The sequence below is a fragment of the Equus asinus genome, chromosome 27, assembly GCF_041296235.1.
Source record: "Equus asinus isolate D_3611 breed Donkey chromosome 27, EquAss-T2T_v2, whole genome shotgun sequence".
NCBI lineage: Eukaryota > Metazoa > Chordata > Mammalia > Perissodactyla > Equidae > Equus > Equus asinus.
This window is the reverse complement of record NC_091816.1, coordinates 1,884,767-1,898,305: the sequence shown is the minus strand read 5'-3', so window position 1 is coordinate 1,898,305 and position 13,539 is coordinate 1,884,767.

The window sequence follows — 13,539 nt, the reverse complement described above, 5'->3', positions numbered from 1 at the left end:
GAGGGTCTCTTCCAATTCTTTCAGCTGTGTCTAGTCTGCCTTTTAACCTATCCACTGAGTTTCAATTTCCATTATTATTATGATCATTATTTTATTTTATTTTTAGAAGTGTTATGTTTCTTTTTTTCACATCTGCCTGGTCTTTACGATAGTATCTTATTTCTAGCTTCTGTTTTTGACTCCCTCTCTTATTCCTTTATGCCCTGTAAAAATGCTCATTTCAGATCCTATGGGGGATAATTCCGACGTCTGACGTCCTTGGGGGACCTCGCTCTGCTGGCGCCATTTCCGCTGACTCCTGCTCAAGTACCTTGTTTATTCGTGTTTTGTGGTTGGGCTTGTGAGCGCATGTCCTGCTTTTTGGGCTGTATTTGTGGAATCTTGGGAAGCTTTGGTTGAGTGTGCAAACCTCCAACAAGGTTTTATCTTTAACTCTGCCAGGGGCCCTCAACCCAAGACCAGTCTAAGTTAAAGTTCTCAGCTCTGGGTTTCTGGACAACCCAGGTGAGGTAAATTCATTCCCCAAATCCATATGAGGGAAGGCCATGGTTATACATTTTCAGGGGATTTTTTTCCACATCTAGAGTCAAGGTCAAAGCCGATAAGTTTCTTTGTCACTTCTTTGCGGGCGTGCAGAGTTTTTCAGGTGAGGATGTCTTATATATGTCAGGGGTCTTATTTCCAGCTTCCCAACCGGTACAGACCCACAGCCTTGTCTCCATACTCCATGAGGCCTTTAAAACCCACTGGTCTTGGAAAATGAGATTGGCAAACTCCTTCTTGGAGGGTCTCTGCATAGACGCTGCCAGAACCTGAATACCACTGTGGTTTCCTGGTCTGTCTTTAATTTTGACTCCTGAGAATTTCCCCTGTTTTCTTGAAAGTGCAGTCCCATATATTTTTAAAAGCTTTTAAAATTATCACATCCAATATTTTTAGTTGTTTTACTTATCATTGTTTTTGCAGATATTTACTCCACCATATTGCTGGAAAAGGAAGTTTCCTTCCATATTCAAAATAACTTCCCTTTAGGAAAAAAAATCTTTTGCAGAAAAAGAAATATTACTATAACCAGAAAAAAAAAAAAAAGCCTAGAAGTCAATGTGCCTTGATGTCTGAATGTTGCTTACATCTTGGATTGGGCTACAAACCCAGACATGGTGACAAGGGAATGCCTAAAGTAGGCTGCACTCTAGTTAGCCAACTGTATCTTATATAATTTCATTTAAATTATATATCTTTGTCTCCCTAACATGCATTCCTTTCTAGCATTAGTGTAGTTATAAGAGCCAAATGGAAGACTGGTTAAGAAATATGCAAGACAGTAGATGAAAAATGATATTGCTAAGTAAGAGAATGAGTTGTGTTGGGTGGCTCAGAAATCTTTGGTACATTTACTGTCACTCATTTGTGGGGAATGGGCATCTGGATACTGGATGCTAACCAGATCAAACCCACTCTTAGCCTAATTTAGTTGACACCTAGAAGAATGATGTGTGTGGTGCCACTTGCAATTGCTGGTGCATGATTGTCCTACTACAACTAAGATCCTGTGGTTGCCTGGGCATAGAGAGCTACGCTGGCGAGCACAGCTCTCAATTTCCAGAGCACGCATATGCTTAAACAGCTAGCTCCCCAAACCTGATCTGTTGACCTTGCAAAACAGAAACTGCTTCAAGCGTGGGAGCAGCAATGGGGTTCTTTAGAACAGCTCTAATTACGTGATGGAAAACTTCTTTATCTAGTCTGGTGAGAGCACAAGCTTAGATGCCATCTCAAGTTTGTGGGGAATGTGTTCAGCATTTGTGGTTCATTGGATCTGCTCCCTTCAATCCTGAGTGGTTCAACTGGTATATGTGTGTGTGTGTGTGTTTGCCATTTCCATAACTTCCCTCTGCTGGCTAGGCAATGGTCTTGGGAGGCAGCAGAAAGTAATAGTTGGGCTTTGATGTCACACAGTGTAAGTTAAAATCCCGGTGCTGACACTTACCCTCTATGTGAACTTGGAAAATTACTTATGTCTCTGAGCTCAGCTCCCTCAAATGAAAACGGGATAATAATAGTGTGTATCTCATATGAGGACTGAAAAAGAAAAGGCAAAGCCTTTCACACATTTCTTGGCACACATTAAGTGCTTGAGAAATGTAAGCTCCTAATCCTATGGTGGCGGTGTGAGTAAGGGTGGAACAGCTGTGGAAAAAGTGAGCAAGAGAAGATGCCTCGGGCTCTGGTTTCACCTGACCTGGCACTGGCTGGTTCTTTTCTTCCTCCTAGTTAATTCCTTGCCCATAGCACAGGACGTGGAGCTGTCTTGTTTCCTGCTTATATCCTGGTCCTGCCCTTTACTCGTTAAGTGACCTTAGAAAAGCATAGTACTTAGAGAATGGGTCCTAGAGTAACACATCTCTGGGCTTGACATGTAAAAGTTTATTTTTCGCTCATGCAAGGCTGGCTGTGGGTCCTGGAAGCTGTCCTCTCTACAGCGGCTGGGCAGTACAGGCTGTGCACATTTCGAGCCTCCCAACAGCAGTCTCCCGGTTGTCCTGGCAGAGGAAGAGGGTACTCGGGAGCCCGCTCCCTCTCCTGAGCGCCCTCCCGTGCGGCTTCCAGCAGCCCAGAGGCCAGAACTCGTCCCACAGCCTTTCCTATTGCCGGGCACTGGGATGGAAATGGAGGGGGCATGATAACTGATAACCATTGCTGTTCCTGCCACTGCAAGTCTTTTAGCCTCTCTGTGCCTCATTTTCCTTACCTACAAAATGGAAATAATACCTCGCAGAGCTGTCATGAGGATTAATAGTACATAAAGAGAATTCATAGTAACTTTGTTATAGTCCTGGCAGGAAGCAGACCACACACTGACAAGAACTTATTGTTCCCAGAAGACAATGAGCGACAGGATTGGGGGCAGAGGTGTGGGCAGAGTTAAGGGAACCGTTAAGGGATGATGTCTGTGGCCCAATTCCTTAGAAGGAAGTCAAACCCAACTCTAAACCAGCCCCCGGGCACAGAACAGGACAGATCTGAGAGGGGGGTTAGCAAATAGAGAGTAACTCGCACAGTACATAATAAATATTCGTTAAATCTAAAACACCCAACCCACATCACCATTCACCTGGGCTTGTAGAGTGCTGTGACTTACCCTACCCCACGTTGGTCTGGCTTCCTTCTCTAGTCTTTGTCTCCCCCTTCACTGAAGCATCTAGTAGAACGGGTTGAGACGGCAGACCCAGATTATAACACAAATCCGGAGGAACGTGTATCAGTGACATCTGTCACAGTCGCCACACATGGGAGGCCCTTGGATGGCGCTTGAGTCCAGTGTTCTTGGTATAGATAGAGATGTTGTATCTCCACTCTAATACTCTGGGCTCCCTGAAACTCACCTGGGAAGAATGAGGAATGACTAGGAACCCTAGGAATTCAGTCACCATGGTTCAGGGCCTCATCTCCTCTCCCCCGGACTCTTGCGGTAGCCTCCCAGCTGGCCTCCTCGCTCTGTGCTGCCTCCGTCCTGACAGCACTCCTTCTGCTTTAAAAACATTCAATGCTCCCTCTTTCACAGAGGGTGAAGTCTGAACTCCTCAGCCTGCTATCCAGGCTGCTGTTCCTTCTCACCTCCCACCACCTCCTCCACCTAAGCACTACTCCAGCCACACCTAAATAACCATGGTTTCCTTCATTTCCCCTCCTTGGATCGTGGCTCCAGATGGAATGCCCCTCCCACACCACGGTCACTTACTGAGGTCCTACCCTTCCTCTAAGGGTCAAGTCAATACCAACCTCTGTCAAACTCTGTCTGCTGATCCGCCTAGAAAGAAAAGTCCCTTTGTATCCTCCATGTTCTTGTATGACTGTTGTCTGCCTGATGCTTGTAATTTATGTATGTGTTTGTGTCCTTTACTAGGTTAGAAGTTCACTGACATCGTCCTTTCTGTATCCCTCATGATGTTTGGCGTGGCGTTTTACATGCAGTAGATACTTATAAGCGCTGGTCGAATTGTAGCAAATGCTTTTTGAATCTTTTTCAAAAGTAACTCCCCTAACAGCTGGGGAAAGAGAAGCTCCATTGGCAGCCCGTGATTTAGATAAATCTCCTTTTTTTCTATTTCAAAACCTCAAACGTCTACCAATAGAGGGCTATGGAGGCACAGGAGACATGACCTGGGGTTGGGCGGCAGGGTTTGGTTTCGGAGGACTGCAGGTCTTTCCCCTGCTCCCAGGAGAATGGGGACAGAGTGTTAAGGACGCTGGGCTGCTTTAGTTTACGCTAGAGTCAGGGTCCTGGGAGGTGGCCCCCCTGGCCTTCTGCTTTGCACAGCAAAGACAGGAGAGTCTAGTTCCTGTGTGGCTTGCGCCCTTCCACATGTAAATCAGTGTGCGCATGGAGACAGAAGGCCTGGATCTCCCCAAGGTGCCTGTCAAGGTGGACTCAGAGATTCTCTTCGGGGAGTTTGCATACACAGGGCTCCCAGGAGGGAAGCACACGCTGCCAGAATCCCTGCCCCCTTCTGCAAGCCTCTAGCCAACGATTTGTTTGCCAGAATGTCTTCATCTTTATAACTGGATTGCCAAGGAGGCTTTGCTTTCTTCCACCACAGGCTGGAAAATGTGGGCAGCCTCCTTCACCGAGATGGCTCAAAGCCTCATCTCCCCGCTGCCCGGCTCTCTCCAGCACTCTGGGAAGTCGCTGGTCATCTCCTGTTTCCCTGACCTGCCCCCTGCCGCTGCCCTGGGACTGTAGGAGACGGCTCCTCCCTGTCTCTCCTTCTTTAAGCAGCAGCTTAGAAGCAATATCCTGTGTTTGTGTAGTGGGTTCCAGCCAAGCCTTCCAAAGCCCTTTGCAAACATCAGCTGTCGTGACCGCATCTCTCCCTCTTCTCACCATGTCATGGCAAGGAGACCACTGAAAGGGCACAATGCTTTGTGGAATGGGGAAAACAGTACTGGGGATAGAAAATAGGAGGTTAGAAGATGGAAAAGGTCAGAAAACCTCAACTCCTGGTTTCAGAATAAAATTCACTTTGGTTCTAATCAAAATTTTCCCTTCTTTTAGATTCCAACCACCTGCCTGCTTTCCTGGTGACATTTCAGTATGGTGCAACCCTTTTGGGGGAGGGCAGGCTCACTGTGTGTTGATAGCCTGACGACATCAGTGAAAACACGACTTGATTTTGTGTAGAACAGACTCTATGCATTTGTGAAGCATGTTCTAATTCTGGCTCAGCTGGTAGGAAGTAAGCACATACTATGTTTATATATTATATAGATATATAGTATATATATACCATGTTTATATATATATGTTAATTTGTTGATCTTCCTAATAAACTCTCCACTTTATGGATGAAAAACTGAGTTCTCAGAGATGAGCCAGATCCCCGACTCCGCATGCAGCTTGTTCCGCTGGACCACAGCTCCACGTTCTGCTGAATTTGATGGGACGCGTGAAACCTAGGATTTGCAGACCATGAAGCTGTCCATCTGCCTCTCCCCTCAATTGCTCATCTCTGGGCCTGTGAACAGTTGGTCGGACTTCTCCAGCTTCCAGCTGCGCTGCTTTCCACCTTGGCCCTGGCACTTCGAGTGTCTCTGAAGGTCAATCCCAAAACTTTATTCTCTCCCTCGTCTCTCCCTCAGCCTTTGCTCCCTCTGGGCTCATCCTCTCTTAGAACTCAGACTTGGAAGTTCACCTGCCTCTTCTTGCAAACTCCATCTGTCCTGCCCAGCACAGCCAGGTAAGGCCTGTTATAAGACTAAGCTCAGATCACCATACATACCTGCCAAAAGCAGGGGCCTGGTGCCCTCCCACAACCTACCAAATAAGAAACGTCTTCCCTTTCAGCACTCCGTAACAGAACCTCTGTCTGCCCAAAGCCTCGTTCCCACGGTTCCTTTGTACATAGCCCGCGCTCACACTCCAGCCGGGCGTCTTGCTGGTACGTGAGACACACCAAACCCTGCCTGACCTCGAGTCAGCATTCACGTGCACTATTTCCTCTCCCTGGAACGTCCTTCCTAACCCTCACTGCCCCTAGCCAAATCCTAGTCTTTCTTCAAGGCCTATTTCAAGTGCCACCTCCTTGATGATGCCTCCCCTGAAGCCGCAATTCTACATGCCTCCTTTGACTCCCCAAATACTATATTTCTCTCATACGATTCATCATATGGTGTCCTGTAGCATAATTCCTGTTGTTTTATCCAAATGCTACTTGTATTGTAAATTCTGAAAACAAGTCTGAGTCTCCTTTCTTTTTGGTATTTCCACAGTACCCAGTGTGATCCTTGACATAATAGGTGCTAAGTAAATGCTTGTTGATTATGTGGATGAGTGCTTGCACCAGGAGGTGCACAGCAAATATCTGTTGAAACTGATTTCCCAATGATCCCCACTCTCCTTCTGCAGCATCTATACTCCAGGTTTGCATTGTAGTTGCCTTCAAGAATGTATCCGGTAATGTCATACCTTTACCCGAAACAGCACATCAAAACCTGGACCACCTGTTCCCCTAACTGCCCACCCCCAGCTTCATTACTTTTGTCTTTTTGCCTCACGAATGCTCCCAGCTCCTACTTCTGTAAGAATTGCTTCCTATGGGGCTGGATCAGCATCAGAAGCTGTTCCAGTAGCCAAGTTCTCAGCACCCGGTATCTGTGGATTAATCAGAATCACAAGATGATAGGATGTCAGAGCTGGCAGTGACCTTGGCCAAACCCCTTCACTGCAGATGAAGAAACCAAACCCCCAAAGGGATTTGCAAGAACTAGAGGCAGAACCATCACAAGACTCCCATCTTCTCGCTCTTGGCCTAGTCTCCGTCCTCGTGAGATTTGGCATGACCTTCCTAAGCTCCTCTGCTTTTCCAGGAGCTTCAGGTGGTTACTTTTCAAGTGACTGCATGTTTCAGCAGCTCTTTTTCTCTGACTCCCACGGGTGAGATTGGACGATCCAGGTCTTTAGAATCTGCGGCACAGGGCTTGAGCCAAGCTTCTGCCTCTCTCAGAACATCCTGCCATAATGTTAAGCTCATGAACTCAGCCCCAGTGTGTGGTGAGCCTGTTTCTCAAGGAATTTCCTAGCAATTAGCTGGTAGAACTAAATTCCGCTCTAACCAACCAGCAAACTCAAATTCTCTCCATTTTATCTAACATCGCCTACAAGGCTAAAGATAACCCAGGATGCGTTAGGACTTTGCATAGTTAATCAGTTCAAAAAGAGTTATTTAGAGCATGATTAGAAATGACCAGAAGTCCACAGAATACGGTTTGAATCAGACAATACGCACTTGGGCTCAATCATCTAAACTCACAGACAGCCTCAGAGTGACACTGATTGGAAATTACTCATGCACATCTGCTCTGCTGAGCCCAACAGGCCAGCAAGCTCTTCCAGCTGGCCCTGCTCTCTCCCAGGCAGGGAGATGGGAGACAAATGCCGCTTCTGAGCACTCGCTATGCACTTTACATATGCGATCTCTTTGAATTTGATCCTCTCAATAACCCTGGTGGTAGTGTCCTCATTTTACAAATAAGAGAACTGACACAATAAAAAGTGTGGTCACTCAGGCTGAAGAAACTAGAAGCAGCGTCAGCTGTGTCTCTGTCTCCAAAGACCAAGCTTTTTCTATATCACCGGTGAGCTCCTTCCTTCCTTCCTTCCTTCTCCCCCTTTCAGCCTTCTCCCTTTTCTTCCCTCCTCCCTTCCCCCCACTCTCCCTTTCCTTCCTTCCCTTTTTCAAGCCAAACGCTTTTTTCAACTGAAATGATACACAAACCCGAATATATGAAACATATAAGAGCCAAGCCGCTTTGCTTTCTCACAATTAACAAGACTGGAAACACCTCAAATGATCATCAACAGGTGACTAGATCAGCAGACTGATCTACCCAGTGGACTACAACTCAGCAATAAAAAGAGATGAAGCACTGAGATCCCCAGACCATGGATAAATCTCACAACAGTTGTGCTGCGTGAAAGACGGCAGGTACAAGAGTACACACTGTCTGACCCCACTTACACGGTAGTTTAAAAAAAGCAGAGCCGATCTACGCCGCTGGAGAGCAAATCAGTGGCCGCCTGGGGCAGCGGCCGGAAGGCTTGTAGCAAAGTGGTTGAGGGAACTTTGGTCCACTTTGGGGGTAATGAAATGGTTCTGTATGTTGATTGTGGTGGTGGTGTATATATTTGTCAAAACTGTTTGAACTTCACACTGAAAGGGGTACAATTTAGTGTGTGTAAATTATACCTCAATAACATAGGTTTGTTTTTTGTTTGTTTTGTTTTGTTTTTTAAAGCAGACATGCTTTAGCTGAGGAAGGGACGCCCAATCCCTCAGTGAGCCTGTGACCCCCAAAGGGTCCCTGGGAGTGCCCTGTGGAAATTCACCTCTTCAGGAAGCTGTCTGCCACACCAAGCTGCCTCACGCAGCCGTAAATATTGCTCAGGCAGTCAAGGCCTTGTAAGGGCATAAGATCTGTTCATTCTCGAGTAAACCACTCAGCATTCTTTCTGAGGGCCGCACAGTTCCAACAAAATCCGTGACAAGCCCCATCCCCAGCAAGAAAGAGGCTTCTGGTCTAGTTTTATTCTCTGTGCTATAAAAAGAATGATAATGCAGAATTGGGAGTTAATAAATGAAACCAAGGAGTTTTATGAGCATGAGTATGTGTGTGGTGTGTAATGGGTATAAATTTGCTTCCCACCACTTAGATTCAGGAAATGTTGTGTTTTATTTTCCTAAATCAAATTACATCTGGCTCCCAGTCTCCACGGACCAGAGCGATGGGATGCGCAGTGTCAGTTTTTACCGCCTCAGGGCCATGCAGGAGTCCTGGAGGGAGTATCAGTCCAGAGGACTTGAGGAAGTAGCTCCGTCCTTGAGTCCACCCTGGTCCCAGTTAGGCATCCAGTACCCAACCTCTAGTGGTCCATTTCAAAGGTCAGCGCCTTGGATCCCTGACTAGGCCGGGGGACCTTGCACCAGGACCCCCAGTGGACATGCCTAGTATACCGCCTCCTCAGCCCCCTTGAAAGCAGACCCCTTGGAGCGCTGGGCACAGGAGGGCATGGTCACTGCTCCCTCCAGGCCCCCAAACCCCTCCCTTCTCTCAGGACTGAAGGTGAGGATCTCCCTTCTCCACTTTCCTCCCTCCCCCAGGCTGCTGTGATCTCCTCCGCTCCTTGGATCCTTCTCCAGGACTATTCACCTTAATCTACCTATTGGGTCTGAAACCAAAGCTAGCAATGGTGGGCTGAGGCAGTGGAGGGGAAAAGTGGGGGAGAGGGCAGCAAAATCCGTCATTCCTTCCTATGTGCAGAGCTGGTAAAGGAGGTCTTTACCCCGCCTTGGTGAATCCACAGCAGGAAAAGAAAGCTGAGATGGGAGTTAGTTTCTTTATTAATAACTCAACCAATTGCGTATGAGAGTTTGTATGTGTATTTATGTAACATCCATGAGTTAAAGAACAGTGTTTTACTCATCATAATTGTATCCCGTGCACTCAGCTTGAGACTATATAGGTGATGGACAAATATTGGGTATTCATGAATGAGTGAATGAATGGGAAATGGCCCAGAAGGACACACCCCACACTAGAATCCGTTACCCTTGGGAAGTGGAATTCTGCAGCGGACTATCAATTACTACTATTTATACTTTTGTACTGTTTGCATTGCATGAAATTGTGTTTAGTGACGTTATAATGTTTATATAGTTTGTATTAAAAACCTTTCAGACTGTAAGTAATGAGCACACACAAAAGTTTTGTTATAATCTTGCTGGAAGAAGGAAGCCACCCAGCAGCCACCCTTCACATTGAGTAGGGTTATGTTACTGGATAAGGAAATGTTAAGATTATCAACATTAGGCCAGATTCAGAAAGGTCAGAGTGTTTGGTTAACTGTCACTAGATGTGGAGTGACAGTGGAGTGGGGGACTGAAGTTAAACAAAAAAATTCAACTGAGTAATTTAAAAGATTAAATTGGCTTTATTGAATGATTCATGAATTGGGCCACATCCCATCTAGCAAATAGAAAGGAGCTCCACTGAGCTGCAGAAAAGGAGAGGTTTTTAAAGGGAGAGAGAGAGGAGAAAAAAGGAAATTATTAGCAAAGCATGCATTGGTTTAGGCAAGGCTGCCCTCCTAAGGGGAACAAAAGGGGTCTATCCGGGGATAACCTTGTAGGGCTAACCAGGAAATTCCAGGTTCACTGGTTAAAAGTCACATTCCTGGGGAAGGTTGAAACTGTCATTAGATTATGTATTAAGTCTTGGTTTGCTGGGCCTAACACAAGTGACTCCATTTTGGGCCTGGTCATCTCCTTTTTAACACTGGTTTCTCAGAACACATCTTAATATTTCTAAATTTAATGAGAAAGTTATTTAAGCATTTTATCAGGAATAAATGATATCCCCAGTGAATTTTGCCTCTTCCAGACTAGGTTATGAACAATCATTCTTTTATTTTTTTGAGGTTTTAGTCATCCTGTGGGAGCCCAGAAGAGAAAGAAAATGAATATGCAAGCTAAAATCAACACAAATCAAAGGAGCCTCCCTAGAAGCTATGGGTGTTGGAATGGCATTGCCATGAAAGCATTTTATTTCCTCTTAACTGATTAGACTATTGTTGGGGAAGATCTTTGGTTTCTCTGAAATGCCCAGAGAAAATGATGCTGAAGGGTTGGTGCCAAGGTGGCAGCGCAGGCCGACTCTGAACTCACCTCCTCCTGTGGACACAACCAATTTACAACTACTCTTGGAACAATTACACCTGAGAGAGAACTGAAAACTGGACGAGAAGAACCCTGCAACAAGGGACAGTCCTGCCTGATGTGGAGAGACGGAAATTCCTTTCTGAAGAGAAAAAAGCCACCTTGAGTTGCAGCACTTCATGGCAGGCGGGGAGCAGGAACCTGAGCAGGGGAGCATTACTGCTATAAGCAGCTTCTGGACTCAGCACAACTGAGACGAGTGTCACAACATCAGGCTTTGCTGGTTACTAACTACAACAGAGAATACTCCTAGAAAAGCTATCAGACATAAGGGGAAAAAAGCCAGCTCTTAAAGGGCCCATGCACAAATTCAACCATTTCAGAAAGCAACCTAAAGTCACAAAGTCTTTTGTGTGCAAAAGACGTAAAGGTGCACAGTCCTTTGGTGAAAAGAGACTCACCTGATAGGCTCTGGGTGCATCTTGGTGAGAGGTGAGACCTCTCTGGGGACTGAGACATTGGCAGCAGGCATTATTGTGACCAAGCACAGGTGTGCTGACACAGACACTGGCAAACGCCATTGGAGTTCTTCCCCTGGCCTGTTAGCCCAGGGTCCACCCCACTCACTAGAGTACTGATTTAATCCAGCTCAGCCAGGACAGGCAGCCCACCCTAGGGACTGGCCCCACCCAATGGCAAGCCCTTGGGTGACTTGTGGGCCTGCATAGGCTGGGTGCGTGGGTCCTCAGTAGCTGGGTGAGAGGGTCCACCTTCAGAGTGTGGGTGTGCATGAGGAGAGGGTGGAGTGTGTGGGTCCTCTGCAGTGGGGTGACTGGGTCTGCTTCAGGGGTTGGGGCATGCGTATAGGGCAGGACTGTGTTGATGGTGTGTGGGCAGTGGAGCTTGTCAGCTGCAGAAGACTTGTGCTTCTCAAACAGCCACATAGGGGATCAGCACCTCCTTCCAAAGCCTGAAACTATTGGATGCTCCCATGCCTGGGGCCAGTCTCACTCAGCTGCAGTTCTGAGAGAGCTGATAAGAGCCTTGCAGGCTGGAAGCCTACAGCAACTGTAAGCTTCTGAGCCTACCAACTAGCCATGCTGTGGGCCTACTCACTTAACAGAAAAACTGCAACAGGAATGTGCTATTAGTCCTTGCATCCAACTGTGCTGGGGCTCGCCAAACATGATAAAGTGATTGAAGGGTCCATAGCAGCCACACGCAGCTAAGAATTACAACCAGCTGGACAGGGGGACAGCCTACCCTCCCTGGGCACCTGCAGCAAGAGCAACCAGGTCACAATAGAAGGACACATGTAGCCCACACAGGGGCACACCTGAACATTTGGAACTGGTGACAAGAGGGAAGCTAAGGCATCTCTTACATAAGACCATCTCTCCAAGATCAGGAGACATAGCTGACCTATGCACAGAGAAAGAGGCAAAGTGAGGAGGCAAAGAAATACATTCCAAGTAATGGAACAGGACAAAACCTGAGAAAAAGAACTAAACAAAACAGAAATAATCTATGTGACAAAAAGTTCAAACAAAAAGTCATAAGGATGCTCACTGATCTTGGGAGAAGAATGGATGAACCCAGTGAGAACTTCAACAAAGAATTGGAAAATATAAAAAAGAACCAATCAGAAACGAAGAATACAATACTGGAAATGAAAAATTCACTAGAGGGACTCAATAGCAGAGTAGATGATACAGAAGAATGGATCAGTGTGCTGAAAGAAAGACTAGAGGAAATCACCCAAGCTGAACAGATAAAGGAAAAAGAATTAAAAAGAATGAGGACAGTCTAAGAGAACTCTGGGACAATATCAAGCACACTAACATTCATATTAGAGGTGCCCCAAAAGGAGAAGAGAGAGACAAAGGGGCATAAAATCTATTTGAAGAAATAATAGCTGAAAACTGTCCTAACCTAAGGAAGGAAACAGACATCCAGGTATAAGAAGCACAGAGCGCACCAAACAAGATAAACTCAAAGAGGCCCACACCAAGACACATAATTAAAATGTCAAGAATTAAAGACAAAGAGAGAATCCTAAAAGCCACAAGAGAAAGGCAACAAATTACCTGCAAAGGAAACCTCATAAGGCTATCAGCTGACTTCTCAGCAGAAACCTTACAGTCTAGAAGGAAATGGTACAATATATTTAAAGTGCTGAAGAAAAAAACCTACAGCCAAGAATACTCTACCTGGTAAGGTTATCATTCAGAATGGAAGGAGAGATAAAGAGTTTCCCAGACAAGCAAAAATTAAAGGAGTTTATCACCAAGAAACCAGTCTTACAAGAAATGCTAAAGAGACTTATTTAAGTGGGAAAGAGAAGGCCACAAATAGGAATAAGAAAATTATCAAAAAAAAAAAAGCAATAAAAACACTGGTAAAGGCAAAAAATACAGTAAAGGTAGCAGATCAACCACCCATAAAGCTAACGTGAAGGTCAAAAGACCAAAGTACTAAAATTACCTATTTCCATGATAAGAGGGTGACAGATACACACACAAAAACAGGTTAGATATGATATGAAAAATATAAAGTGTGGGAGGAGGAGAGTGAAAGAATAGAGCTTTTAGAAAGAGGTCGAACTAAAGAGATCATCAACTTAATATAGATTGCCATATACTTAGGTTATTATATATGAACTTCATGGTAATCACAAACCAGAAAACTATAATACATACACAAAAAATTAAGAGAAAGGAACCCAAACATAATACTAAAGAAAGACATATGCCACAAGGGAAAAGAGCAAGAGAAAAAGAAAGGATCAGAGAAGACCTCCTAAAACAGCCAGAAAAAAAGCAACAAA